General features: G+C 44.9%; 1 long non-coding RNA gene across 2 annotated transcripts in view; it reads left to right on the top strand.

The window, feature by feature from the left end:
• The first annotated feature begins 13,629 nt into the window (after nt 1-13,629).
• The window catches only part of LOC103170244, a 161,940-nt gene continuing 147,714 nt past the window's right edge, over nt 13,630-27,855 (top strand). Inside the window, exon 1 of one of the 2 annotated variants that reach the window (XR_486050.3) lies at nt 13,630-14,019. This is a non-coding gene — a long non-coding RNA (uncharacterized LOC103170244). The remainder of the gene's footprint in view (nt 14,020-27,855) is intronic. The other variant, XR_003758901.2, reaches the window with a different exon arrangement.

Raw genomic sequence — 27,855 nt, 5'->3', positions numbered from 1 at the left:
TTCTTGAGGATGGAAAAGGATTTGGGAGCCTCACCTGTATCACCCTGATTTGCCTGTTTACACTTATGTTCGATCGAGTCGATTTTTCCAACCTCTTTATTTATAAGGACATAGCGTAAGGTACCACTTTGAAGGCATAGCTGGGAGAGTTGGGAAGCGGTTCAGTGGATTAGGTTTAATCATCTGGCTAAATACTGGCTCAGCGGTCCTCATGTGGGTTGCTCTTATCTGGATAATTACCTCAGCTTCCCTAGTCTTGACCCAAGTTGGCTGATTGTAAAAACCAGGTCTGCACAGCATAAAGGAAGTAGAAGGTGGCAAAGATCTAGTGAATTGGGACCTTGCTGATGTCAACCTGGCAGAGAGAGCCTTGTTCCCTCCACCCCTATTCACTGCCTCTCATCCCTTCTTTCTGTGAAGATTAGATGCAAAGCACATCATCAATTATAAGTAAGTACCCCTTTGGATCGAGGCGAACTGGAACTGTGCAAAGCCATTGCGATGGCTTAATGAGGTCAAATGATCCACTGCCTCTTTTTTAGACCGACATCTTTTAGGACGTTCACCTGCTATTGAATGAGCTTTAACTGTCCCTCCCCAACCCTCCTGCCCTAGCTGAGTTCATCAAGCTACTAGAAACCCTCTGCAAACCCACCCCCTGTTTATGATGGGGGAGTTTTCTAGAACACAAACCACCAGTGGAACCCACCAAGACTAAAACTTGAGTTCGTCTTTTAGTTATTTATGTTCTAAGTTAAACTTCGAGAAAATTCAAATGTCAAAATTCTCTCATTCTATAAAAGGTTGAATTAATTGCCTATATTTATTTTAGCAATTATTCAATGTATTTCCATTATAGGGTGTATAGTATCATTGATTCTTTTGTAAATAAAATATTTTTGATAAGAGCATGGCTATTTTTCTTTTAAGGAATTGACTTACAGAAAAAATTCCATACAGGACATTAGAACAACATTCCAAGGGAATTGGCAATATCATTCTTTCTCAGCGCTTTCCTCCCAGCTATATGGAGTACCCCAATCCTGCCTGCCTTTTATCTCAAAAGATGCGCAAATGAGTGAGACAGTATGGACTGACCTTTGGAAAGTGAGAAGCAGAATGGCCTAGTAGGAAGAGCATGGGCCTGGGAGTCAGAGGACCTGGGTTCTAATCCCTGCTCAGCTACTCATTTGCTGTGTGGCCTTGTGTAATTCATTTAACTTCTCTGTGCCTCATTTATCTTACCTGCCAAGCGGGATTAAGACCGTAAGCCCCAAATGGGACAAGGACTGTGTCCAACCTGATTAACATGTATCCACCCCAGTGCTCAGTATGGTGCCTGGCACATAGTAAGCGCTTAACAAATACTGTTTAAAAATTGTTCAGAAGTGCAGAAAGAACCAAGGGGTTGTGTGGAAAAGAGGAAGACGCCTCCAAACTTGGCGTCATTTGCTGTCATTTAAGTAGGCACCTGGACTGCATAAACACATTCCTTTCCAATGCTTCTAAGCTAGCTTGAATATTCATGGAAAAAATGGATGTAATGTATATGCTGCCAAAAATATCTCCTCATTCCCGATTTCAACAACCTATATGGGTTATTCCTAACTTCACTATTCAGGGCAAAGGCAAATGTTTGCCAGATATCCTTGCAGAATTTACTATGTGTGAGTCTAACTTGTTACATTCACTTATTGCTTGTAATAACTTTGATAAAAATGTTTTGCATAAGCAATAGAGTTGAAAAGGGTGGGCAGAGAATGGAAGGAGCTACGGAGAAATGCAATTAAAATGATCCGGGGAAGAAGCCGTTTCAATATGATGTTGGAATAGATTAAGACTCTAGCCTGGAAAGAGGAAGTCTAAAGAATGCCATTGAAGTTTTCAAAGTCAAGAAGGGTGCGGGGAGGGCAGAGCCCAAAATTCTTGTTCATCAAATTTCACACCAAGTTGTGGAAGCACCCACTGAAGCTTGAAGGCTTGAAATGAAAGGAAATATTACATAGGGTGAAAATATTCCAATTATGTCACTTTCCAACAATAACCTAACCTGGCAATCAATCAACCTATAGCATTTATTGAGCACTTACTGCATACATAGCACTGTACTATGCGTTTGGGAGAGTATATTACAAGAGAAATGGTAGAATCATCTCTCTCATTCAATCCACATGTTCACTGCCACTAAATCCTGTCAATTCTACCTTCACAACATTGCTAAAAATCTGCCCTTCCTCTCCATCCAAACAGCCAACACACTAATTCAAGCATCTATCAACCTCCTCACTTACCTCCCTGCCTTTTGTCTCTCCACAATCCAGTCCATATTTCATTCTCCTTCATAGGTCATTTTTCTACAAATTGTTCAGTTCATGTCTCACCACTTCTCAAAAACCTCCAATGGTTGCCCATCCACCTCTTCATCGAACAGAAACTCCTTACCATCGGCTTTAATTGTTGGTATTTATGAAGCACTTATTGTGTACAAAGCACTGTACTAAGTGATTGGAAGAGTGCAATATCACAGCATTGGTAGATATGTTCCTCTTTAGGGCAGTCAATCAGCTCTCTCCCTCCTACCTCACCTTGCTGATTTCCCACTACAACCCACGCCACACATTTCACTCCTCTAATGGCAACCTATTCACTGTACCTCCGTCTCATCTATCTCACTAACAATTCTTTGCCCACATCCTCTCTTTGACCTGGTTAGACCAAAAGCCTCCCCACCTTTTCCTCAGTCTCAATTTCTCCTCTGCCCCACAGAGACCCATTGATCTCCTTCACCAGTTGTAATTGATCATGATCTTCATGAGCTCCTTAACCATCCTCTTCTCCCTCAACACCTCCCTCTCTCTCTCTTGCCCTTCTATCATTCTCTCACCACCTACTCCCAAGTCTGGATCACTCCCAGAATCCTCTGCTCCCACTTCCATGCAGCTGAGCTGTTGGCTGAAATCCGAAAACCAGGCCAGCTTCTGCATCTTGGAATTCACACTGACACACTAAAACTCTGTCTTCTCCCGCTCTACAAGGCTTGTAATCCTCCCACATCCACTCCCACATTATTCCTGGCCTTGAACTCTTTCCTGAAGTCCTTAGTGTGGCACCTCCCTGTCTAGTCTCTGCTGATGTGGCTAATTAATTTGTAGAAACATCCTCTGAACTTGCAATCACCTCCTCATGCTCTCCTGCTCCTATTTCCATAGTCTTTTTTCTTTTTCTTTAAAGCCTTTGTTTGTTCAAAACTCCTCTGTGCTGGACAGTAATGGTATGGGAAAGAGTCGAGGCGGGGAGACTCAAGTTTACTGCGCTGAAGGAGGCAATGGCAAACCACTTCCATATTTTTACCAAGAAAACTCTATGGATACACTACCAGAACGATTGTAATTGGAGGTGGTGCATTCTGGCAGAGATGTATCCATGGCATCACTATGAGCCAAAGATGACTTGACTGCTTAAGATAAAATGTGCCAAGCACTGTTCTAAGGACTGGGGTAGATAGATAATAATCAGGTTGGTCACAGGTTGGACAAAGACCATGTTCCATATAGGGCTCAAGGTATTAGCAGAACATTTTATCTTCTCATTCAAACCCTGTCCTCCCCTTGACTTTCCCATAACTGTAGACAGTACCACCATCCTTCCTGTCTCACCAGACCGAATCCTTGGCGTTATGCTTGACTCCTCTCTCTCTCTCGTTCAACCCACATATTCAATCCATTGCTAAATCTTGTCAGTTCGACTTTCACATCACTAAAATCTGCCCTTTCCTCTCCATCCAAACTGCTACCTCATTAATTCAATCACTTATCCTAACCCACCTTGATTACTGTATCATACTTCTTGCTGACCTCCCAGCCTCCTGTCTCTCCCCACTCCAGTCAATACTTCACTCTGCTGCCAAGATCATTTTCCTATAAAAACATTCAGAACCTGTTTCCCCACTCCTCAAAAACCTCCAGTGATTGCCCATCCACCTCTGCATCAAACAAAAACTCTTCACCATTGGCTTTAAAGCACTCTATCACCCTGGTCCATCCTACCTCCCCTCACTACTCTCCTACTATAACCCAGCCTGCACACTTCACTCCTCTAATGCTAACGTCATCATTGCCTCCTCTATTTCGCCACCCACCTCTTACCCACATCCTGCCTCTGGCCTGGATTGCCTTCCCTCTTCATATCTATTAGACAATGACTCTCACCTCCCTTCAAAGCCTTACTTAAGGCACATCTCCTCCAAGAGGCCTTCCCTGACTAAGCCCTCCTTTCCTCTTCTCCCACTTCCTTCTGCATCGCCCTGACGTAGGCCCATTATTCAACCCCTCTTGCAGCCTGACTCCTAGGCCTGTGCACTATTCGCTAGGCCGCTCTAATTCTCATTATAAACTTTACTAAAATCACACCTCCTCCAATAGGTCATTCCCCCAACTAACCCAACCCTTCCCCAACTTTTTGCCTTGCTTCTGGGTTGTCTATGCCCTTAGGTCTGTAACCCTTAAGATTTTAATTCTGTCCCACTCCAGTCCCACATGACCTTTAAGCCCTTTGATACTCCCAACCCAACCTCACAGCACTTATGTACATATCCTTTATTTATTTTAATATCCGTTTCCCCAGCTTAGTCTGAAAGCTCCTTGAGGGCAGGGAAGGTATCTACTAAGTCGATTTAATTTTATTTTCCCAAGTGCTTAGTATAGTGCTCTGCACACAGTAGATGCTCAAGAAATACCAGCGATTGATTATTGCTGCCGCCTCTTCATCTAGACTGTGAGCTCGTTGTGGGCAAGGAATGTTTCTACCCACTCTGTTACGATTTTCTTTCCCAAGTGCTTAGTATAGTGCTCTGCGCACATTAGGTGCTCAGTCAGTTCCACTGACTGGTTGACTGGTTCTTGAACCCACTGGACTCTCACTGGCCCCACCTCCCTTCTCCATTCCTCTCTAAAGGCTTTGCATCCACCCACTGCCTCCACTTCCTTTTCCCCACAATATTCTATCCTATTGCAGTCTGGTTTTCACCTCCGCCCTTTTGAGTTTGCACTCTTCAGGATCACCACTAAACCATTTTTTTTTTGGTCTGGTCTAAAAGACCTTATTCTGTTGCAATCAGCCAATCATATTTATTGAGCATGTACTGTGTGCAGAGAGCTGTACTCAGCACTTGGATGAGTACAGTGCAGTAGAGTTGGTAGTGATGTTTCCTGTTCTCAAGGAGATTATGACCTCCTGAGGTTTTGAAAAGAAGATTGGGGGTCCTGGGCTGCTCCCAGCCCACCTGAGGGCTGAAATGTTCTCTTCCCACCAATCCCCTCCCTGATGGAATTCCCTCTAATAATAGTTAGAATACTGGGAAGTGCAGGACTGGGAGTCAGAGGACCTGGATTCTAATCCTGCTTTCACCACTTGATTGTCATATGACATGGGGCAAGATACTTCACTTATCTGGGCCTCAGTTACCTCATCTGTAAAATGAGCCCCATGAGGAACAGAGACTGTGTCCAACCTGATCAGGTTGCATCTACCCCAGCAGTTAGTACAGTGCCTGCTGAATGCTTGCTATGTGACTTTAGACAAGTCACTAAACTTTTCTATGCCTCAGTTTCCTCTACTATTAAATGAGGATTAAATTCCACTACCTCTTACATAAAACTGCGAGCCCCAGGAGGAGCAGGGCCTGTGTCTAAACTTATTATCTTGCATCTGTCCCAGATCTTAGAACAGTGCTTAATGCATGGTAAGCACATACTAATGTAATAATAATAATAATTGTAGTAATGCTGAAAAATTATCCCAACCAGGAGGATGAAGGAGAGAAAGGGCTCTTCACCATGTTCCTTTGAGAATTTTTTGGTGTCACTAGCGGAGAGAGTGCATTCTTTGTCTGATCCAATATGACCACAATACTCTGTCATTATTCATCTAAATCTGTTGATGAATTGATAGTCGAGTGACAAAAACTAGTGTGGTTTGTCGCTGTCACTCAGTTTGTGAATATGGATCAGAGAAGCACTCTATTATAAATTTGGAACATTTAAAAGGAAATGAAACCCATTTATGCTCAGCAATGTCTAAAGCAGCATTTTGGCAGCAAATATTTGTATCCCATTACCTCTTGGATTGAAGTGAAGGACTGTGAGACTTGGAAGTGAGATATCCTAGGAAAAAGGGAAGCAAAGAGGCCTCTTGGAAAGAGCATAGGACTTGGAGTCAAGTGAGCTGGATTCTAATTCCAACTTTGCCACTTGCTACTCTACCATTTTGTGTCCTTGGACAAGTCATTTAACTTCTTTGAGTCTCAGTTTCCTTATCTGTAAAATGGAGGGTTAAATACCTGCTCTCCCTTCTACTTGGACTGTGCGCCCTATGTTGGTATTTGTTAAGCGCTTACTATGTGCCGAGCACTGTTCTAAGCGCTGGGGTAGACACAGGGGAATCAGGTTGTCCCACCTGGGGCTCACAGTCTTAATCCCCATTTTACAGATGAGGTAACTGAGGCACCAAGAAGTTCAGTGACTTGCCCAAAGTCACACAGCTGACAAGTGGCAGAGCCAGGAGTCGAACCCATGACCTCTGACTCCAAAGCTCGTGCTCTTTCCAGTGAGCCACGCGGGACAAGGACTATGTCTAACCCAATTGGGTTGTATCTACCACAGCGTGGCTCAGTGGAAAGAGCCCGGGCTTTGGAGTCAGAGGTCATGGGTTCAAATCCTGGCTCCGCCACTTGTCAGCTGTGTGACTTTGGGCAAGTCACTGAACTTCTTGGTGCCTCAGTTACCTCATCTGTAAAATGGGGATTAAGACTGTGAGCCCCACGTGGGACAACCTGAGTCCCCTGTGTCTACCCCAGTGCTTAGAACAGTGCTCGGCACATAGTAAGCGCTTAACAAATACCAACATTATTATTATTATTATTAGTACATTGCCTGGCAATGGGGCTTCCCCTGAACTCACAACTTGAGAAAGTACAATGGAGTGGGTAAAAACGATCTCTGCCCTCAAGGAGTTTACAGTCTAGCTTCCAGTTGCTGTCTGTAAATCTGGAGTTGGCAGTGCCTTTCAAAACCAGCTTCCATGGGCAGAGTTGCATGAATTTATGCACTGTAGCTAACCCTGCTTCCAACTCCCAAGCAGATTTTGGCAGCGGAACAGAGGGATAAGAACCCAGAATCCTCTCAATTCTAGTCTTAGAACAATTGAAAAAGGTTCTAGGCTCAGTGGATCAGTGCTCCAAATGGTCCTAGCTCTCTGAATGATCTACACACTAAGGGAGAAGATAAAGAGGTCAGAGGGAAGATTCACCATTGGAATTCTGTATTCAAGCTCCTATGTCTTTGTAGGAGTATTTTTTTTTCTTATTCCCCAGACATCCCTGAAACCAAGACCCAGCTCCACCCACCCGAGAAGTTTGGTCTCTGACACTGGGCATTCTCTCTATGTTAATGATCACATCTCCCCAAGAGGTCGACCCAGATTAAGCCCTCTTTTCCCTGGCTTTCTCACCCTTCCTGATCATCTCTGCACTTGGATCTGTGACCCTTAGGCATTTGGTATTTGCCCCACTCTAAACCTCACAACATTTGTGTACATACCTTTAGATTATATTTCATAATTTACTTATATATTCACATTAATGTCTGTCTCCCTGTTATATTGTTAAGGGCAGGCAGCATGTCTGCTAATATTGTACTCTCCCAATCACTTAGTACAGTGCTCTGCACATAGGACGCACTCAATAAATACCATTGATTGATGAATGATTGATTGATTAATGCTCCCTCAGTGGCATTGTGCCAATGGGCTAGAGGATACTCTATCTAGTCAGGTGCGGTTAAAACACTGTCAGATGAGATCCTCAGAAACTGCCCCCTCCAGTCAATCAATCAGTCAATCAGTGGTATTTGTTGAGTGCTTCTCTTGTACATAGCCTATAATAAGCACTTGGGAGAGTCCAATACCACAGGATTAGCAGGCACTTTCCCTGCCCATAACAATCTTACAGTCCAACGTAACATGGCTTAGTGGATAAAGCATGAGCTTGGGAGCCAAAAGGACCTGGGTTCTAATCCTAGCTCTGCCACTTGTCAGTGTGTGACTTTGGGCAAGTGATTTCACTTTTCTGTAAAATGGGGATTAAGACTATGAGACCCATGTGGTACAGAGACTGTCCAACCTGATTAGCTTGTATCTACTCCAACACTTAAAACAGTGCCTGCCACATAGGAAACACTTAACAAATACCATCATCATCATCACAGGCCACACCTAATGCAGGGAGAGGGGGATAAGAAGCGGAGCAGTGAAAGGGTAACCGGGATGGGGCATGGGAGAGTGATGGAGATAGTGCAAGGGGTGGGGAGGGAATGGATGGGAGTTGAGTTGACGGGACTGATGTGTGGGAAGAAGCAGAGTGGTTTAGTGGAAGGATCATGGGTTTGGGAGTCAGAGGACATGGTTTATAATCCCGGCTCTGCCACTTCTCTGCTGCGTGACCTTGGGCAAGGCACTTAACTTCTCTGTGCCTCAGTTACCTCATCTATAAAATGGGGATTAAGACTGTGAGCCCCATGTGGGACAACCTGATTACCTTGTATCTAACCCAGTGCTTAGAACAGTGCTGGGCACATAGTAAGCGCTTAACAAATATCATCATCATTTTTATTATAAGGGGTGCTGGGTGTGGTGGGCACCAGAAGGAGGAAACTAGGGGTACATAAACGAGTTGGGGCTTGGGCATAAAAGCAAGAAAGTCCGAGCAAAGGGAGAGATTCTTTCTTGCCAAGAGTCTGGTTCCATGAGGTCACAGGTATTTTCCACTTTCCATTTCCAAGATGGAGTCACTTTCTTCTTCAGCCCAGGGATGGGACAGTCTCTCTCCAGGCACAGCTGGGTGGAACTTGGCATCCAACTTTGGAATGCTCCTCCAACACTGATCCAAACCAGTTGAATTTCCCACATCTGCCAAGGGAGGCTCTGACAAATAAGTTCCAGGACTTTAATGGTAATAAAGATCCCAGATCTGCCCCACATCATGTAGATTTCCCAATCTTTTCCCCTGAAACCCTTGAAGAGGGATTAGATCTCTTCTCAACTTGTTACAGTGCTTACAACGTTCACTTGGTATTTCTATAGGGAACAATTCAGTCTTCTATTTTCTTATTTGATTCTTGGCTAGTTTGTTTCAAGCAAGCAGCCTCCCCCATTAAACTATGAATGTCTTGATGTCAAGGATAATATCTTTTACTGTTAGGTATGTTGCCCTATTGCCCGGTACATTGATCCATGCACAGTTGGCTCTCAGCTCAATGCTCTGTGCCCAGAAGGCACTTTTTTTAATGCTATTTGTTAAGTGCTTACTCTGAGCCAGGCACCACACTAAGCTCTGGGGTGAATACAAGATAATCAGGTTGGACACAGTCTTTGCCCCACACAGGGTTCACAGTCTTGATTACCATTTCCCTATGAGGTGACTGAGGTGCAGAGAAGTTAAGCAACTTGTCCATGGTCACACAGCAGGCAAATGATGGATCTGGGATTAGAACCCAGTTCCTCTGACTCCCAGGCCTGTGCTCTATCCACTAAGCTATGCTGCTTCTCTAGCCATACTGTGTGCTCTACACATACTCAGCATTCAGTACAGTGCTCTGCACTCAGTCAGCTCCCAGAACTGCACAGAGCAGGCTCTCAGTACAGTACCTTGCACAAAGTAGGTGCCCAGTATAGTGCTCTGTCCATAGCACTATAGATGCCTTACTGCAGATTACGATGATTAATAGATCAATCAAACAATCAATCATAATTATTGCGCACTTACATTGTGCAGAACACAGTACTAAGCTCTGGGGATAGTCCAATACAACAGAGTTTGTAGATACGTTCCTTGTCCATCATGAGCTTACAGTCTAGGAGGGGAGACATGTTAATACAAATCACATATTATAGATATGGATATAAGTGCTGTGGGGCTGACAAGACAATCCAGGTGCAAGGGCAAAGCAGAAGGGAGGGGGAGTAGGGGAAGTGAGCGTTTAGTTGGGGAAGGCTTCTTGGAGGAGATGTGTTTTCAATACATCTTCGAAGTTGGGCAGAATGATGGTGTGTTGAATAAGAAGAAGGCAGGTGTTCCAGGCCAGAGGCAGAACATGGGCAAGAAGTTGACAGTGAGATAGACGAAATTGAGGTACAGTCGGTAGGATGGCATTAGAGTAGCAAGGTGTGTGAGTTGGGCTGTAGTAGGAGAGCAGTGAGATGAGGTAGGAGGGGACAAGGGGATTGAGTGCTTTAAAGTTGATGAGGAGGAGTTTCTGTTTGATGCAGAGGTGGATGGGCAACCACTGGAGGTTCTTGAGGAGTGGGGAGACATGGACCAAATGTTTTTACAGAAAAATGATCCAGGCAGCAAAGGGAAGTATAAACTCGAGTGAGGAGAAGCAGGAGGCTGAGAGGTCAGTTAGGAGCTGTTACAGTAATCAAGGCTGGGTAAAGATAAGTAGATCTGAGTCTTTCACACTAGGACAGTTCCAGTCTTCCCACAGGCCTGATATGGGTTAACAAGCAGGGTCCGCCTTCTTTAGGAGAGAACCCCCTAGTGAGGGAACTGGGATACCAGATATCATGGAAGTCTGAGAGCTCCTCCTTCCCTTAGCAAAATCCTTGGTCACCCAGGATCCGCTCCCAGGACACAAGTGCAGAACCAACAAGGACTTGGAAGCTGGCTGTGTAAGGAATTTTTCTATCTTGTTGCCTGATTAATTGTTTTGAAAATGGCCTCCCCTCAACCCTTCCCTTGGTGATCTGGTTGAGAAAGCTGGAGAAGCAGCTTGGCCTAGTGTATAGAGCCTGGGAGTCACAAGGACCTGGTTCTAATCCTGGCTCTGCCACTTGTCTGCTGTGTGACCTTGGGAAAGTCACTTCACTTCTCTGGGCTTCAGTTCTCTCATCTGTAAAATGAGAATTAATGCTGTGAGCCCTATGTGGGACAGGGACTGTGTCCAACTTGATTAGCTCGGATCTACACCAGTGCTTAGTACAATGCCTGGCACATAGTAAGTGCTTCACAAATACCATAAAAAAAAGTATCTAGCCACAGCCAGAAAAGGTGTGTCACTGGGGCCTCCTGGAGACAGACTTTTCCGGTCTCATCTGACCCACAATACTCCAGAAAGCTTCCCAGGGATAATGATGTCCAGTCCCAGTTCTAGGAAGAAGGAGAAATTTGAAACCCGGATTGAAGTCATGGGAAAGCCGGCCCTGAAGACTGAGCCTCGGGAAATTGTTGAGCAGGGCCGGGAACATTATTACTATTTCGGGAAACACCAGCTCATTTCCCCACCCACCTGAAAATCCCCCTAAATCCCGCTCATGGGCCCCCAGTCAGCTTTTGCTTCGGGCTGGTGATGGAAGAGGAAGTGATACCAGAGGGTCTTCTGGGTCAACCCATCCATTGCCACTCGAAACACTTCCAGGGCGCTGATCCTTCTGTCCACCTGGGGGACGGGTCCTAGGGAAGGACTTGAGGCAGTGTGATCGAGTGGGAAGACGATCCACTTGGGAGTCGGGTGACCTGGCTTCTAATCCCAACTCTAATCCTGACTTACTGGGTATGTCCCACTCTGCTCAACACTTCTCAATACTGTTCAACTCTACCCACTTCTTGTTAAAGCCCCACAGACCCATTATATCACTTCCAGACAATACTCTTATCTCCTTCTTCTCCACCTCCCATTTTTAAAAATGGCATTTGTTAAGCACTAATTATGTGCCAGGCACTGTACTAAGCGCTGTGGTAAAGTTACTCAAGTTGGACTTAGTTCATGTCCCACCTGGGGCTCACAGTCTTAATTCCCATTTTATAGAGGAGGTAATGAGGCACAAAGAAATGAAGTGACTTGCCGAAGGTCACACAGCAGTCAAACGGAAGATCTGGAATTAGAACCCAGGTCCTTCTGACTCCAAGGTCTATGCTCTTTCCACAAGACCACACTGCTTCTCAGCAGCAAGAGGGTGGAAAGAGGTCTCCCACCTCCGCTCGGAGCTAACTTCTAAATGCCCTGCACATCCAACCAACACAATTAGAGCTCCCTCCAGCTATCACTCCACCGCACTGTGTTTTTTTTTTCCTGTCCAAACTCCTTGAATGGGATCTTTACACCGATTTTATCCCCATCTGTTCCACCAACTTTTTTCTCGAACCTCTGTAATCAGTTTTTCTCCCTTTTCACTCCACTGAGACAGATTTTTCAAGGTCTCCAATGCTCTCCTTTTTTGACTTCTTGATCATCTCTGACACCGTTTGCCACTCCTTTATCTTCAAAGGACCATTGGATCCAGATTTTTACTTAATACTCTCTTACCTCACTGGCTAGCCACTCTTAGTTCCATTCTTTATTTCCTCTTCCACCTCTGATCTATCTCTCACAATTCAGGGAAACCAGGAAAGTTTTGGTCCTCTACTCTTCTCACCCTCTTTCTTGGGGTTCCCATCCTGTTTTTGTTTTTTTGTTTTAATGGAATTTGTTCATCACTTATTTTGTGCCTGGTACTTTATTAGGCACTGGAGTAGATTGGAGATAATCAGGTTCAACACAGTCCCTATCCCACACAGGGCTCACAGTATTAATTCCCATTTTATGGATGAAGGGACTGAGGTTCAGAGTAGTGAAGTGACATGGGCAAGGTTACACAGCAGACAAGTGGCAGAGCCAGGATTAGATCCCAGTTTCTTCTGACTGACAGGCTCATGCTCTATCCACTAGACCACAATGCTTCTTAGTTGTTGCCTTGGTCTTTTATGTTCTTTTTGTGTTCTTACTCTTGCATATGTCCTATGTGTCCTTCGTCACCCTCCCCTACTTATTCTGTTGTACTGGGCTCTCCCAATCACTTAGTACAGTGCTATGCACATTATAAGCGCTCTAGACTCTCAAGTTGTTGTGGACAGGGAATATGTCTACCAACGCTGTTGAATTGGACTCTCCCAAGTGCTTAGTACAGTGCTCTGCACATAGTAAGTGCTCACGAAATATTGTTGATTGATCGATTGATTGACTCTGAGATTTTGAGCCAAGGACAGTGTCTAATTCTCATCTGTGAATTTTCTTCTCCACATCTAATACAGCTAGCTGTCAATAAACATTATTTATGACTATTTCAGGAGTTTAAAGTGGAGAAATAAGCTATCTTACAACTGCATTAGCCTTCATTTCAAGAAGAAGCCGCGTCACCTAGAGGATAGAACTGAAGCCTGGGAATCAGAAGGCTCTGGATTCTAATTCCGACTCTGCTATGTAGTTCTGCCACTTGGAACAGGGACTGTGTACAACCTGATTATCTTGAACCTACCTCAGTGCTTCATACAGTTCCTGGCACATAGTAGGCATTTAATGAATTCTGTTTTTTAATAAAATGTATTAGCTGGACCCCTCGGACTCTCCAAGACTCCATAGTAGACCTTCCTGGGACTCTGGTAGACTCATCTTTCTCCTGGCTAACTAAGGACCAGAATCTCTCTCATTTACCAAAGGGTCTTCACATGGTCTCAAGCTAATTAACCCAGCTGGTTGCCAAAGAGGTAGGGTTTTTTTTCCGAGCCCCAAGATGAGAGCAGTCTGAGACTGCAGGGACATTCTTTAAATATTCCAATAAAAAAGAACAAAGGGACCTTAAAGAGCCAAAGACTAATAGCCTTTTCCTCTAAGGACCCTTGCCACACCTGGGAAGAAGTTCCACCTGCCTGTGTGAACAGATAAGGCTGTTGGAAAACCAGCCAATCTGAACTCCCTTGGTCAGACATGAGCAGCTTGGGATGGTGGGAAGGGTTTCTCAGAGAGGGCTTTGCTGTCTGCTTCCTCAAGTACCAACTCAGAACCTAGAGGGGAGAGTGAGGAGTGAATGCAATGATGACCAGTATCCTTACTTAGAGGAAGAAATCTTGGCCAAAAACTTGTTTTTAGGTCATCTCTAAGTCTACCTACTCTGGCCAAGCTCTCCGTATAGGTGGCCAAGATCTCCGTATAGGTAAGTGCTTCCTGAAAGCTGTGGAACAAGTAAGCTGCTTGCTTCTCTTTACTTCTAGAGGGAAAGATATTTTAAATATATGTCAGCCACAGGTCTGAGAATGTTGGTTGCGCCATATTCAGATGCAGGGGAAGAATGTGTTCAAGAGACATCTGCTAGAAATGTTAATCCCTGGAGTTTGGAAGTTGCAAGATGGACCATGCCCTTTGGGTCTGGAAAAGAGAAGCTGTTGGTAATTGATATTATTGTTGCATTTTATTCACATTAACATTTGTTTCCCCCTCCAGATTGTAAGCTTGTTACAGGCAGGGAGTGTGTCTGCTAATTTTGTTGTATTATACTCTCACAAGTGCTTAGTACAGTGTTCCACTCATGGAAGCACTCAATAAATACCATTGAGAGTATATTTTAAATTATAATATCTATTTAATATTTATGGGAAGCTGCATAGTCCAGTGGATGGACCCTGAGCCTCATGGAAGCACTCAATAAATACCATTGAGAGTATATTTTAAATTATAATATCTATTTAATATTTATGGGAAGCTGCATAGTCCACTGGATGGACCCTGAGCCTGGGAGCTCCAGGACCTGGAATCTGATCTCAGCTCTGCTACTTGCCTGTTGTGTGACTTTGTGTGAAGTGACTGTGTCACTTCACTTCTCTGGGCCTCCATTTCCTCAACTGCAGAATGGATATTCATTACCTGTTCTCTCTCCTACTTATACTGCAAACCCACTTTGGGACAGGGGTTGTTTCCAGTGTGAATAACTTGTATCTACCCCAGCACTTAGAACAGTTCCTGGTACATAGTAAGTATGTAACAAATGCCATAAATATAATTTAAATATTAAACAATAATGATAATTTCATAATATTGTAATTGATATTTATTAAATGTTTACTATGTGTCAACCCTGTGCTAAGTTGAGAAGCAGCGTGGCCTAGGGCTAGAGCCCGTGACTGGGAGTCAGAGGACCTAGGTTCTAATATTGGCTCTGTCTCTTGTTTGCTGTGTGACCTTGGGCAAGTCACTTTAATACTTTGGGCCTCCTTTCCCTCATTTGTAAAATGGAGATTAAGGATGTGAGCCTTATATGGAACAGGGACTGTGTCCAATCTGAATAGCTATAATCTATCTCAGTGCTTAGCACAGTGCCTGGCCCCTAGTAAGCACTAGAAACCATTAAAAAAAAAATCCAGCCAAGTTGGTGTGATTGAGTAATGCTGTTTTGTCTTAAGCAGTTGTCTTCTGGTTTTCAACTGAACAGCACATTGAAAGTTTTCTCTGTCCCCCTTGTTTTTGGTTGCTCTATTTCAGTTTTCCACACAGCAGCTGTCGGAGTTCCCTGCTGTGATTTTATTCACTTTACACTTCCCATCCACTGTACACAGCTTCAGTTACAGCAGATTAATCTTCTTTAAGGACTCAGTTGTTTGTGATCCCATCTTGCCCCTTGATTTTGAAGTTAGCCACTAATGACACATGAAATCACTCAAGGAACTAGATGTGCTTAGTGCAAAGGATCAATGTAGTGCTATGCACACAGGAAGTGCTCAGTAAGTGCTGATGGGATGATTGTGGTGCCTGTATGTCACCGAAGCATAGAGAAAATTGAAATATTTTGTAAACATTAGGATGAGAGGAATTCAGTTTCTGACAACAGAGACCGTGTTACATCAATGGTATTTATTGAGCACTTGCTGTGTGTTACCGTACTAAGGGCTTGGGAGAGTACAATGTAAATATAAATTCCCACCTTGGTATTTTTTCCCAAAGCTTAGTACGGTGCTTTGCTCATAGAAAGTGCTTTAATACAGTTACTACTGTGCTAAGTGTGTTCTAAATGCTAAGTACATGTTTAGTACATTCCTTGGCAGAAAGTAAATGTTCAATAAATATCACTGATGACTTAAACAATCGGGTCCAGAGCTTCATTCAGTCGTATTTATTGAGCGCTTACTGTGTGCAGAAACTTGGGAAAGTACAATACAACAGGAAGCAGTGCCCACAGTGTGCTCACAGTCTAGAGTGGGGACACAGACATCAATACAAATAAAATTAACGATTTTATACATAAATGCTGTGGGGCTGGAGGGGGCAGAGTAGAGCAAAGGGACCTAGTTAGGGTGACACAGAAGAGAGTGGGAGATGAGGAAAAGTGGAGCTTAGACTGGGAAGGCCTCTTGGAGGAGATGTGATTTAAGTAAGGCTTTGAAGGTGGAGAGAGTAGTTATCTTGAGGATTTGAGGAGGGACGGCGTTCCAGGCCAGAGGCAAGAAGTGCGCTCAAGTTCGTCAGCAAGACAGGCAAGATCGGGGCATATTGAGAAGGTTAGCACTAGAGGAGTGAAGTATGCAGGCTGGTTTGTAGAAGGAGAGAAGGGAGGTGAGGTAGGACAGGGCAAGGGGATGGAGTGCTTTAAAGCCAAAAACTTTAAAATTTTTGTTTGATATGGAGGTGGATGAGCAACTACTGGAGATTTTTGAGGAGGGGGCCGACATGTCCTGAACCTTTCTGTAGAAAGATAATTCAGGCAGCAGAGGTAAGTATGAGCTGGAGTGAAGAGAGACAGAAGATAGGGAGGTCGGTTGGCAGGTCAACAAGGAGGTTGATGCAGTAATCTAGGCTGGATAGGAAGAGTGATTGAATTAATGTGGTAGCAGTTTGGATGAAGAGGAAAAGGCTTATTTTAGCAGTGTTAACATGGTGTTAACATCATACTAATGATGTTAACAACAAGGTGAGTCTGACAGGATTTAGTGATGGATTGAATATGTGGGTTGAAGGAGAGAGAGGAGTCAAAGAAAATACTAAGGTTACAGACTTGTGAGAGGGGAAGGATGATGGTGCAGTCTACAGTGATGGGAAACTCAGGGGATGGGTTTGGGTGGGAAGATAAGGAGCTCTTTTTCGGACATGTTAAGTTTGAGGTGATGGGAGCACATCCAAGTAGAGATGTCTTGAAGGTAGGAGGAGATGCGTGCCTGGAGAGAGACTGGGGGCGAAGATGTAGATTTGGTACAGTCCAGTACTCTTCTTGCTAACAGTAGTCTACTGACTTGATTTGTCTCAATCTTTATGTTTGTCTTAGTGCTTATGAGAAGCAGTGTGGCTTAATGAAAAGAGCACGGGCTTGGGAATCAGTCACACAGCTCCATCACTTGTTAGTTGTGTGACTTTGGTCAAGTGGCTTAACTTCTAGGTGCCTCAGCTACCTTATCTGTAAAATGGGGATTAATGCTGTGAGCTCCATGTGGGACAACCCGATATCTTGTATCTACCCACAGAGCTTAGATCAGTGCTTGGCACACAGTAAGCACTTAAATACCATTATCATTATTATTATTTCACATCTCCCAATATCCTGTCAACACTTCCCTCTCACTTACATTTTTACATTGTGAGCCCCCTAAGGGCCAGAGATTAGGTCTAATTTCCATTTATATATTCTTTTTCAGCCCGTAGTACAATACTTTGCCGGCAGTAACTGTTTAATACTATTTTCATTGTTGCAGTGCTCTGCACATGGTAAGCACTTTTTAAACACATTATTAAAGTGCATTCTATGTATTCCTGTATTGAACTTTTCAAGCACTTAGTACAGTGCTCTGCATACAGTAAGTGCTTAATAAATATGACTGAATGAACTATGTGTTGAACACTGTTCTAGACACTGGTAGAGATACAAGTTAATAAGGTCAGATATAATCCCTTTTCCGCTTTGGGATCACAGTATAAGTAGAATGGAGAACAGAAATTGAATCTCCATGCTTTACACATGAGGAAACAGGCAGAAAGGGAATGACTTGCCCAAGGTCAGACAGTAGGCAACAGTCAGGGTCTTCTGACTCCCAGGCCCATGTTCTTTCCACGAGGCCATGCTGCTCCTATTTCTAGTATCATTGCTGTAATAGCATAATTTTTTTGATATTTGCTGAACAGGTTGCCTAGGAAATATGTTTTAAACTCAAGTCTTCAGTCTTTTTTTTTCCTCGTTTTCTCATACTTCAATGTGTTCTGTACTTAAAACTAACAGGATCTATTTTAATCTGTATTTTCATAGCTCAGAGGAGACAGGACTAGGCCTCAGGCTTCAGATAATGTTATTTGGTCTTGATATTCACCACTCCTTCAGCCTCACGGCACTTATGTCAATATCCATCATTTTATTTGTTTTTATTAATGCTGGTCTCTTCTTGTAGACTGCAAGTTCATTTTAGGCATGGAGTGTCAACCCCCTTTGTTGTAGCAAACTCTCCCAAATGCTTGGTATAGTGTTCTGCATGCAGTAAGTGCTCAATAAATACCACTGATTTTTGGATTAACTATAGACTGTCCTTTTAGACTGCAGCCCCATATGGGCAGTCTTGTCTTAAGCTGTCGAGTCATTTCCAACCCATAGCAACACCACAGACACATCTCACCCAGAACGCCTCTCTCCATCTGCAATCATTCTGGTAGTGTATCCTTAGATTTTTCTTGGTAAAAATACGCAAGTGGTTTACCATTGCCTCCTTCCGGGCAGTAAACTTGAGTCTCCATCCTTGACTCTCTCCTGTGGTGGTGGTGGTGCTGCTGCCTAGCACAGGTGAGTTTTGATTTGTAGCAGATTGCTTTCCACTCACTAGCCACTACCCAAGCTAGGAATAGAATGGGTAGGTCTTTGCTTGACTCTCCCTCTCATAGCCAATATGGGTAGAGTAGTGGAAACTCACCAGGTGTGGCCCTGAGGGGTGTGGGTAGTCAGTCAATCTTATTTACTGAGCACTTAATATGTGAGAGTACAATATAATAATAGACACGTGCCTTGCCCTCGACATGCTTACAGTCTAGAGGGAGAGGGAATAATAATGTTGGTATTTGTTAAGCGCTTACTATGTGCAGAGCACTGTTCTAGCGCTGGGGTAGATACAGGGTAATCAGGTTATCCCATGTGAGGCTCACAGTCTTAATCCCCATTTTACAGATGAGGGAACTGAGGCACAGAGAAGTGACTTGCCCACAGTCACGCAGCTGACAAGTGGCAGACCTGGGATTTGAACCCATGACCTCTAACTCTCAAGCCCAGACTCTTTCCACTGATCCACGCTTCTTCTCCAGCAATATGCTTCTCCAGGGAATGTGTGTACCAACTCTGTTAAACTGGACTCTCTCCAGCACTTAATACAGCACTCTGCACACAGTAAGCACTCAAATACAACTGAGTGATTGACGGATTTGTTCCCTCATTTCTCTCAAGAGGAATAATAGGAAAACCAGTTGTTTCTTTTCACCCTTCTTAGCCTTAAAAGAGCACACCAAAAGCACAAATGACTGTTTAATCATCTTGCCGGGATCTACAATTCTGACATTGGCCTCCCTCAGTTAGAAAAATATTTGGTGTATCCTGGATCAACCTGCTGTACTCATATTTACTCTCAGAAAACACAGGCCTCTTTCTTAAAATGCCCTCGGAATGAGTAATGCAAAAGACTCAGGAATACCCAGGGGGTGAGGTGCGGATACAACTGAACGTTTGTGTCCTCTCCTCCAGCCGAGCTGGGCTGCTCATGGCTCTTTTAACAACCATCCGTCAGTGGCTTTGAAACGGCTACCCTGGAGTAGCGTGTCCCTGCTAGATTTCAGGATTTTCCAGGCAGGTGATGGGGAAATCTGGTGGGAATATGAAATCACAGACCCATTTTTAAATGCATCTGATAAGTGACTAGGCGGTCCCAAGATTATTTACTATCTCTGAGTTATAAAATTGGCAGATCCATCCACTCCTGAATTCAATCATATTTTAGTGCTTACTGTGTGCAGAGCACTGTACTAAGCACTTGGAAAGTACAATTCGGCAACAAATAGAGACAACCCCTACCCAACAGTGTGCTCACAGGCTAGAAGGGGGGAGTCATTTCCCAAATTCTGTACTCAGCTTCCTACAGGAACTGACATGCTCCCCAAAGCCTCATCTGATTCTGAAAAGTTGACAAGTCATTTCCTACTGTCTTAACCTCAAGTGACCCTTAATGCAGTTGTGAGGAAACTATTCCTTCCTAATAATAATAATAAAATAATGATAATCTGAATAATCTTGGTATTTAAGCCTACTATACTCAGAGATGGGGGTAAATGCAAGATGGCCAGTTACCAAATGGGGCTCACAATCTAAGTAGGAGGGAGGATAGGTATTGAATCCTCATTTTGCAGTTGAGGGAACTGAGGAAAATAGTCAAGTGATTTCCCCAAGGTCACATAGCAAATAAGTGGAGTAGCTGGATTTCGAAGCCTTATCTCTGCCCACCAGATCAATTCAATCAACTGAATGTAGCTGTGTTGACGGCGTGAAGAGCACCTTCACAACATTAATAAAATCTGCCCTTTCCTCTAATAATAATATTGGTATTTGTTAAGCGCTTACTACGTGCTGAGCACTGTTCTAAGCGCTGGGGTGGATACAGGGTAATCAGGTTGTCCCATGTGAGGCTCACAGTTAATCCCCATTTTACAGATGAGGTAACTGAGACACAGAGAAGTGAAGGGGCCCGGCCTGTGCCGCGGTCCCTTGTCGGCGCTCGGGGGCCGGCCCCCAACGCGTCTCTGGTTCTTCCCCAGGCTCAGGGGTCACGGCCGCATCCCAGGCGCCGGGGCGGCATTCTGCAGACCCGGCCTCCACCTGTCGTGTGTGCTCGCTGCTGAGGCGGGTGGCTATTTTTTTCACACCAAGGGTCAGAAATGTGTGTGGAGATTTTCAGCGATGCGTTTTTTGGTGGAACTTAGTCTCTGGCGCGACATCTCTGAGAGTGTCTTTCGTGAGCCGGGAGCAGCGAGGAGCGGGTCCTACCCCCGACTGGGAGCCCGTGAAGCCCAGAGCTATACCCTCCTCTGCCTGGACGCTGTCAGCCGACCCGCTTCCTCATGGCCTAGGGTGTCGGAGGTTGTGGCCGGGGGTGTGCAAGTGTGTGTGTGGGCCTGTGACCCGTTCGTCCCAGCGCGAGCCGGCTTCCCCACCACCACCACCCCTGCCCCCGCCGCCCCACCTCTCTCCCCCGTGGGACCTAGTCGCTTGGTGGCCTTGCCCGCTCGAAGGACCCGCTGGGGCGTTTGGACCGGTGCGCGCGGGCCGCCCCCCGACGCGTCTCCGGTCCCTCCCTCGGCTGAGGGGTCCAGGTCGGGTCCCAGGCGCCGGGGTGGCGTTCCGCGGACCCGGCCTCCACCTGTCGTGTGTCCCCGCTGCCGAGGCGGGTGGCAGTTTTTTCACACCAAGGGTCAGAAATGTGTGCGGAGATTTTCGGCGACGCGTTTTTTGGTGGCACTTAGTCTCTGGCGCGACCTCTCTGAGGGTGTCCTCCGTGAGCAGCGAGGAGCGGGTCCTACCCCCGCCTGGCAGCCCGGGCTGCCCAGAGCTCTAGACCCTCCTCTGCCTGGACGCTGTCGGCCGACCCGCTTCCTGATGGCCTAGGGTGTCGGAGGTCCCCGCCGGGGCGGAGAGTGGCCGGGGGGCTGTGTGCGGGGTAGGTGGCTGTGTGTGTGTGTGTGTGTGTGTGGGCCTGTGACCCGTTCGTCCCAGCGCGAGCCGGCTTCCCCACCACCACCACCACCACCCCTGCCCCCGCCGCCCCACCTCTCTCCACCGCGGGACCTAGTCTCCTTGTGGTCGTGGTCTTGCCTGATCGAAGGTCCCACCGAGGCGTTGGGCTGGTGCACGAGGGCCGCCCCCCGACGTGTCTTCGGTCCCTCCCTCGGCCCAGGGGTCAAGGTCGGGTCCCTGCTACCACGCCAATCCAGTCATTGATTCTCTCCCTCCTTGATTACTGTATCAGCTTCCTCTCTTTGGCTTAATATATCCTCCAAATAAAATAGCCTGAGATATAGGGGCTCAGGTCCTGCTTTTTGGTTAGTGAGGAAATGTTTGTTCTATTATTTGTGTTCTCCCAAGCACTTAGTACAGTGCTCTGTACACAGTAAGTGCTCAATAAATATAATTGACTGAGGCTGGCCCCAGTTCCAACGTAGTGATGGTGGGTGGGTGGCCAAGGAAGCTGGGGTTTTGACCCTCGAACAATAAAAGCTCACCTCCTCCAGGAGGTCTTCCCAGACTAAGCCCCCTTTTCAGCTGCCCTTTTTCCCCTTCCCATCTCCCTGACTCACTCCCTCTGTTCTACCCCCTTCCCTGCCTCATAGCACTTATGTGTATATGCACATATTTATTATTCTATTTTATTGATGATTTGTATATATCTAAAATTCTATTTATATTAAGGCTATTGATGCCTGTTGACTTATTTTGATGTCTGTCTCCCCCCTTCTAGACTGTGAGCCTGTTGTTGGTAGGGATTGTTTCTATTTGTTGCTAAATAGTTCTTTCTATGTGCTTAGTACAGTGGTCTGCATACAGTCAGCGCTTAATAATTACAAATGAATGAATGAAGAATGTTGGGCCCTTGGTGCTCCAGACAGGAGCTGTGAGGTGGGAGAGTCAGGGTTAGTTATGATGTCTCCATATACCCTAGTCATTTTTCAGGGAATTTTTAAAAGTTTTTCATGGTATTAAGCACCTAATATGAGCAGGGCCATGTACTAATCGCTGAGGCAGATATAAGTTGATCAGGTTGGACACAGTCTCTGTCCCTCATGGCGCTCACAGTCTTCATCCCCATTCTGTAGATGAGGAGACTGAGGCACAGATTTGCCCAAGGTCACCCAGCAGGCCTTCCCTAATCTTCCCACTAGACTGTTTGCTCCTTGTGGCAGGGACCACTTTTAATTCAAATATTCCTAAACAGGCAGGTCAGTGTTTACTAAACACAAATTAAGGACTTAAAAAATAGTAATAATATTAACTTCTTTTTCTTGGGCTAAGTTAAATGCTTACTGTGTCTGGAGTAGCAATTATTGAATAAGAATGTCATGTTGTGCCTTCATGCACATGGTTACTGTTGCCATTCTTTACTTGGGGTTGCAACTGGACTCTATGTAAGGCCAAGGGTTCAACCAATCAGTTAGCTAATCAGTCGTATTTACTTCTTGGTCATATCTGTTCTGCTTGGGATCTTTCTGGACATGTTCCCTGACTAACCCTTGATTTCTCTACCCTACTGTTCTCCCTTCTCCCTTGCCTACAGCACTTGGGTCTGAACCCCTTAAACACTTATTCACCTCACCTCTATTCTCACAGTACTTAGATCCATGTCATTCCTTCATTTAATTCAATTCTTTTTGAGCATTTAATTTGTGCGGGGCACTGTATTAAGCGCTTGAGAAAGTACCAAGTGAATGTTGACATTCCCTGCCCACAATTAGCTTACAATCTAGAGTAGGGGAGACAGACATCTATACAAATAAAGTTACAGATATGTACATAACAGCTGTGGGTCTGGGAGGGGGGGAAAAGGCAAGAGAGGAAGTCAGGGTGACACAGAAGGGAGTGGGAGATGGGGAAATGTGGGGCTTAGTTTGGGAAAGCCTCTTGGAGGAGATGTGCCTTTGACTTATGTCCTTATACTCTGCTTCCCTTAACTGTAATTTATAGTGATGTCTGTCTCCCCCTCTAGACTGTCAACTTCTGTGTAGTTGATACTTGCTAGGCACTTATGTGCCAGACACAGCACTAGGCTCTGGGTTTGATAGAAGATAAATAGGTCAGATACATTTCCAGTTCCATATGGGGTTCACAGTCTTAATTGTAGGGAGAAGGATTTAATAATCACGACAGTTACATTTAAGTACTTACTGTGTGCCAGCCACTGTACTAAGTGTTGGGGTAGTTATAAGTGAATCAGATTGGACACAGTCCCTGTGCTGCAAGGGGATCATGGTTTTAATCCCCATTTTAGATGAGAGAACTGAGGCACAGAGAATTGAAGGGATCTGCCCAAGGTCACCCAGCAGACAAGTGGCAAAGCTGGAAATGGAACCCAAGTTGTCTGAGATGAGCAGTTTTGTACTCTTTCCACTAGACTACCCTGTTTTCCATCTGGAGCTGGGGTTAGATCTACCAAATCTACTGATTTGGAACTTTCCCAAGTTTTAGTACAGTTCTCTGCAGAAAGTAAGTGCTCAATAAATATCATTGATTAATGGATTCAAAATAATATAGAATGTTGCTCCTGCAGGGGGTAAAAGTTATGCTACCAACAGGCAGTCTGTGGCACACGGAACTGGCAGTGATAATGATGCATGGAGGGTCCAATCATTCAGTCAGTCAATGCATATTCACTTGTTCATTCATTCAATCATATTAAGCTCTTCTTGTGCAGAGCACTGTACTAAGCTCCTGGGAGAGTACAATGCAACAATAAACTGACACATTCCCTGCCCACAGTAAGCTTGCAGTCTAAGGTAGGGAGACAGACATTGAGATAAATACATTATAGATATGTACATAAGTGCTATGGGGCTAGGAGGGAGATGAACAAAGGGAGCAAGTCAGGATGGCGCAGGGAGTGGGAGAAGAGGAAAGAGGGGATTAATCAGGGAAAGGCTTTGGGAGCAGATGTGCCCTCAATAAGGCTTTGAAGCAGGGGAGAGTAATTGTGGGATTTGAAGAGGAAGGGTGTTCCAGGCCAGAGGCGGGACGCAAGGGGTCAGTGGCAAGAGAGGAGAGATAGAGGTATAGTGAGGTTAGCACTAGAGGTGTCAAGTGTGCAGGCTGAGTTATAGTAGGAGAGTTGTGAGGTAGGAGGGGGCCAGGTGATTGAGTGCTTGAAAACCAATGGAGAGGAGTTTCTGTTTGATGCAGAGGTGGATGGGCAGTCACTGGAGTTTTTTGAAGAGTGGGGAAACATATCCTGAATATTTCTGTAGAAAAATGAGCCAGACAGCTGAGTGAAGTATGGACAGGAGGCTGGGTGGTCAGCAAGATGTCTGATGCAGTAATCCAGGTGGGATACAATTGCATTAATGGGCAGTTTGGACAGAGAGGAAAGGGCAGATTTGACCTATGTTGTGAAAGTGGGACTGACAGGATTTAATGATGGATGGAATATGTGGGTTGAATGAGAGAAAGGAGTCAAGGATGATAATAATAATTTTGGTATTTAAGTGCTTACTATATGTCAAACACTGTTTTAAGCACTGGGTAGATACAAGGTAATTAGGTTGTCCCATGTGGGGCTCACAGTCTTAATCCCCATTTTCCAGATGAGGTAACTGAGGCACAGAGAAGTTAAGTGATTTGCCCAAAGTCACACAGCTAAGTGGCAGAGCTGGGACTAGAAGCCATGACCTCTGACTCCCAAGCCCGTGCTCTTTCCTCTGAGCCACGCTGCTTCTCAGTGAGGTTAAGGCCAATATTATGGGCTTGTGAGATAGGAAGGATGGTGGTGCCATCTACAGCAATGGGAAAGTCAGGGGAAGGACAGGGTTTGAGTGGAAAGATGAGGATTTCTCTTTTGGACATATTAAGCTTCAGGTGACAGGAGAATATCCAGAATATTTCCCACATAGGATTCATGGTCTAAGTAGTTGGGAGAACTGATACTGAGTTCACATTTTAAAGTTGTCATTTGAGGCAAAAAGACATGAAGTGACTTGCCTAAGGTCATGAAGTAGCCAAGTGGCAGAGCCAGGATGCTAATTCTGGTGATGATGATGATTCTATTATTGTATTATGTATTATTGTATTATGATTGTGTCTACGGTGTGCTAAGCACTGTTCTAAGAACTGGGGTATGTAGCTACAAGTTAATCAGGCTGAGCACAGCCCCTCTCCCACTTGTGGTTTACAGTCTAAATAGGAGAGAGTACAGCCTCTGAACCATCATTTTACTGATGCGGTAACTGAGGCACAGAAAAGTGAAATGACTTGCCCACAAGCAGATGTGTGGCAGAGGTGGGATTAGAACCCAGATCTCTGATTCCCAGGCCCTGGCTCTTTTCACTAGGCATGCTGCTCCATTACGCCTAAGTGTCTACACAGGCCAAATGATGGAATTGACTGGGCTCACTGTGGTATCTTTTCAGACTTTCTGGGAATTGTGACCCTGGGAAACCTCTAAGAGGAATGAAATCCCCATCTGGTTTCCAGAGATGCAGTGATTCCACCAAGACATTAAGAAATCCCCTGGAACCCTGCCACTGTAGAAATACCCAAGCAGCGAGAAGTTACTAAGTCTCTGGACTGTGCAGGTCTGCAGATTTACTAATATGAAAGGAAATAATATAATTAAGAGCACAGAAGGAGAGAAAGTAGACCTGAATTTACATAGTAATTTTTTAAAAGCCATTTAAGTACTTATGTGCCAGGCACTGTACTAAACTTTGGGATAGATACAAGATAATCAGGTTGGACATTACCCGAATCCCACAGGAGACTCACAGTTTTTATTCCCCACTTTACAGATGAGGTAACTGGAGCACTGAAGAGCTAAGTGACTTGCCCGAGGTCACAGAACAGACAAGTGGCAGAGCTGGGATTAGAACACAGGTCCTCTGACTCCCAGGCCCCATGCTCTTTCTACTCACTAGGTTGCACTGCTTCTCTAATTGGAAACAAATTAAACATGAAATTATGGGGGGAAAGAAACTGGAACAATCAATGGTACTCACTGAATGCCTATTATGTGCAGAGCACTTGACACTGTTTATTGCCATTGTTCTTGTCTGTCCGTCTCCCCCGATTAGACTGTAAGCCCATCAAACGGCAGGGACTGTCTCTATCTGTTGCCGACTTGTTCATCCCAAGCGCTTAGTACAGTGCTCTGCACATAGTAAGCGCTCAATAAATACTATTGAATGAATATAGTACAATAGAATCAGCAGGCATATTCCCTATCCACAACCATCTTAGAGTCTAGAGGGACAGTCTACAGTCCTTCAGTGGTATTGATTAAGTGCTTACTTTGTGCTGAGGACTGTACTACGTACTTGGAGGAATACAATATAAGAATATAGCATGTGGTGGGAATCTGGCAGAGGCTCAGCAGAAAAACGGAGAGCTAAAGAAATGAGCTTGTTCCTTCTTCACCAGGCTGTTGATGTGGTTAGCAAGAATCCTAGTAGGGTGGATGAGACAACATTCTTCTTGATGGCACCTTGTTCCTTTAAAGGGAAGTGATTCATTTGAAAACATCTGGTTGGTTAGCAAAAGTGACTTTGGAAATCAGAATCCATCAGTCACTATATTGAGTGCTTGCTATGGGCAGAGCATTGTTCTAAGAGCTTGGTAGAGGGCAATCCAGCAGGTTTAGCAGGCACATTCCCTGCCTATAACGAGCTTATAGTTGAGAGAGGGAGACAGACACTGAATTTCATTTATAATACATAATTTAAACTGTTAAATTTCCACCGGAATAATTAATGGACCCCACATCTTTGGTAATTAGAGCTACTGATAGCCTCCCATTAATACCATGAATTACAGTGTTTTTAGATGTAGAGCTAAATTGAAAGTACATAAAAGTGGGATCCATTCTTCTTTCACATGTTTTGAATATGCTAATTTTACACTGGGGTCTCAGAGCCTCAGTAATCTCTTCCATGTTCCAGTATCTCGGTTAGAACAGAGGGAGAAAAACTGTTGACCCTCTCTCTCTCGCTCCCATTTCCCCCATCAGTTCCAGAGAATGTGCTGGATTGGAATTCTGACTTCCTTTGAAATATCTGCAGTTGCTTATTTGGCCCTCGTGTGAGTGCAGTGACTTTGTGTGCCTTTGCGGGGGTAGTGCAAAAGTCACTGTCTGTACATGTTTGGGGGTCTGTGCATGTGGAATGGTCTGCGCTGGGACCACGAGCTGGGCACAGGCAGTGGTTTGGACACATGCAGTTGTCTGTGCAAATGCAGTACAATGGTCTAATAATAATGAATGTGGTATTTGAGTACCTATTATGTGCCAAGTCCTGTTCTCAG

Source organism: Ornithorhynchus anatinus, chromosome 4 (genome assembly GCF_004115215.2).
Source record: "Ornithorhynchus anatinus isolate Pmale09 chromosome 4, mOrnAna1.pri.v4, whole genome shotgun sequence".
Classification (NCBI taxonomy): domain Eukaryota; kingdom Metazoa; phylum Chordata; class Mammalia; order Monotremata; family Ornithorhynchidae; genus Ornithorhynchus; species Ornithorhynchus anatinus.
This window is presented reverse-complemented; position numbering and strand designations above follow the sequence as displayed.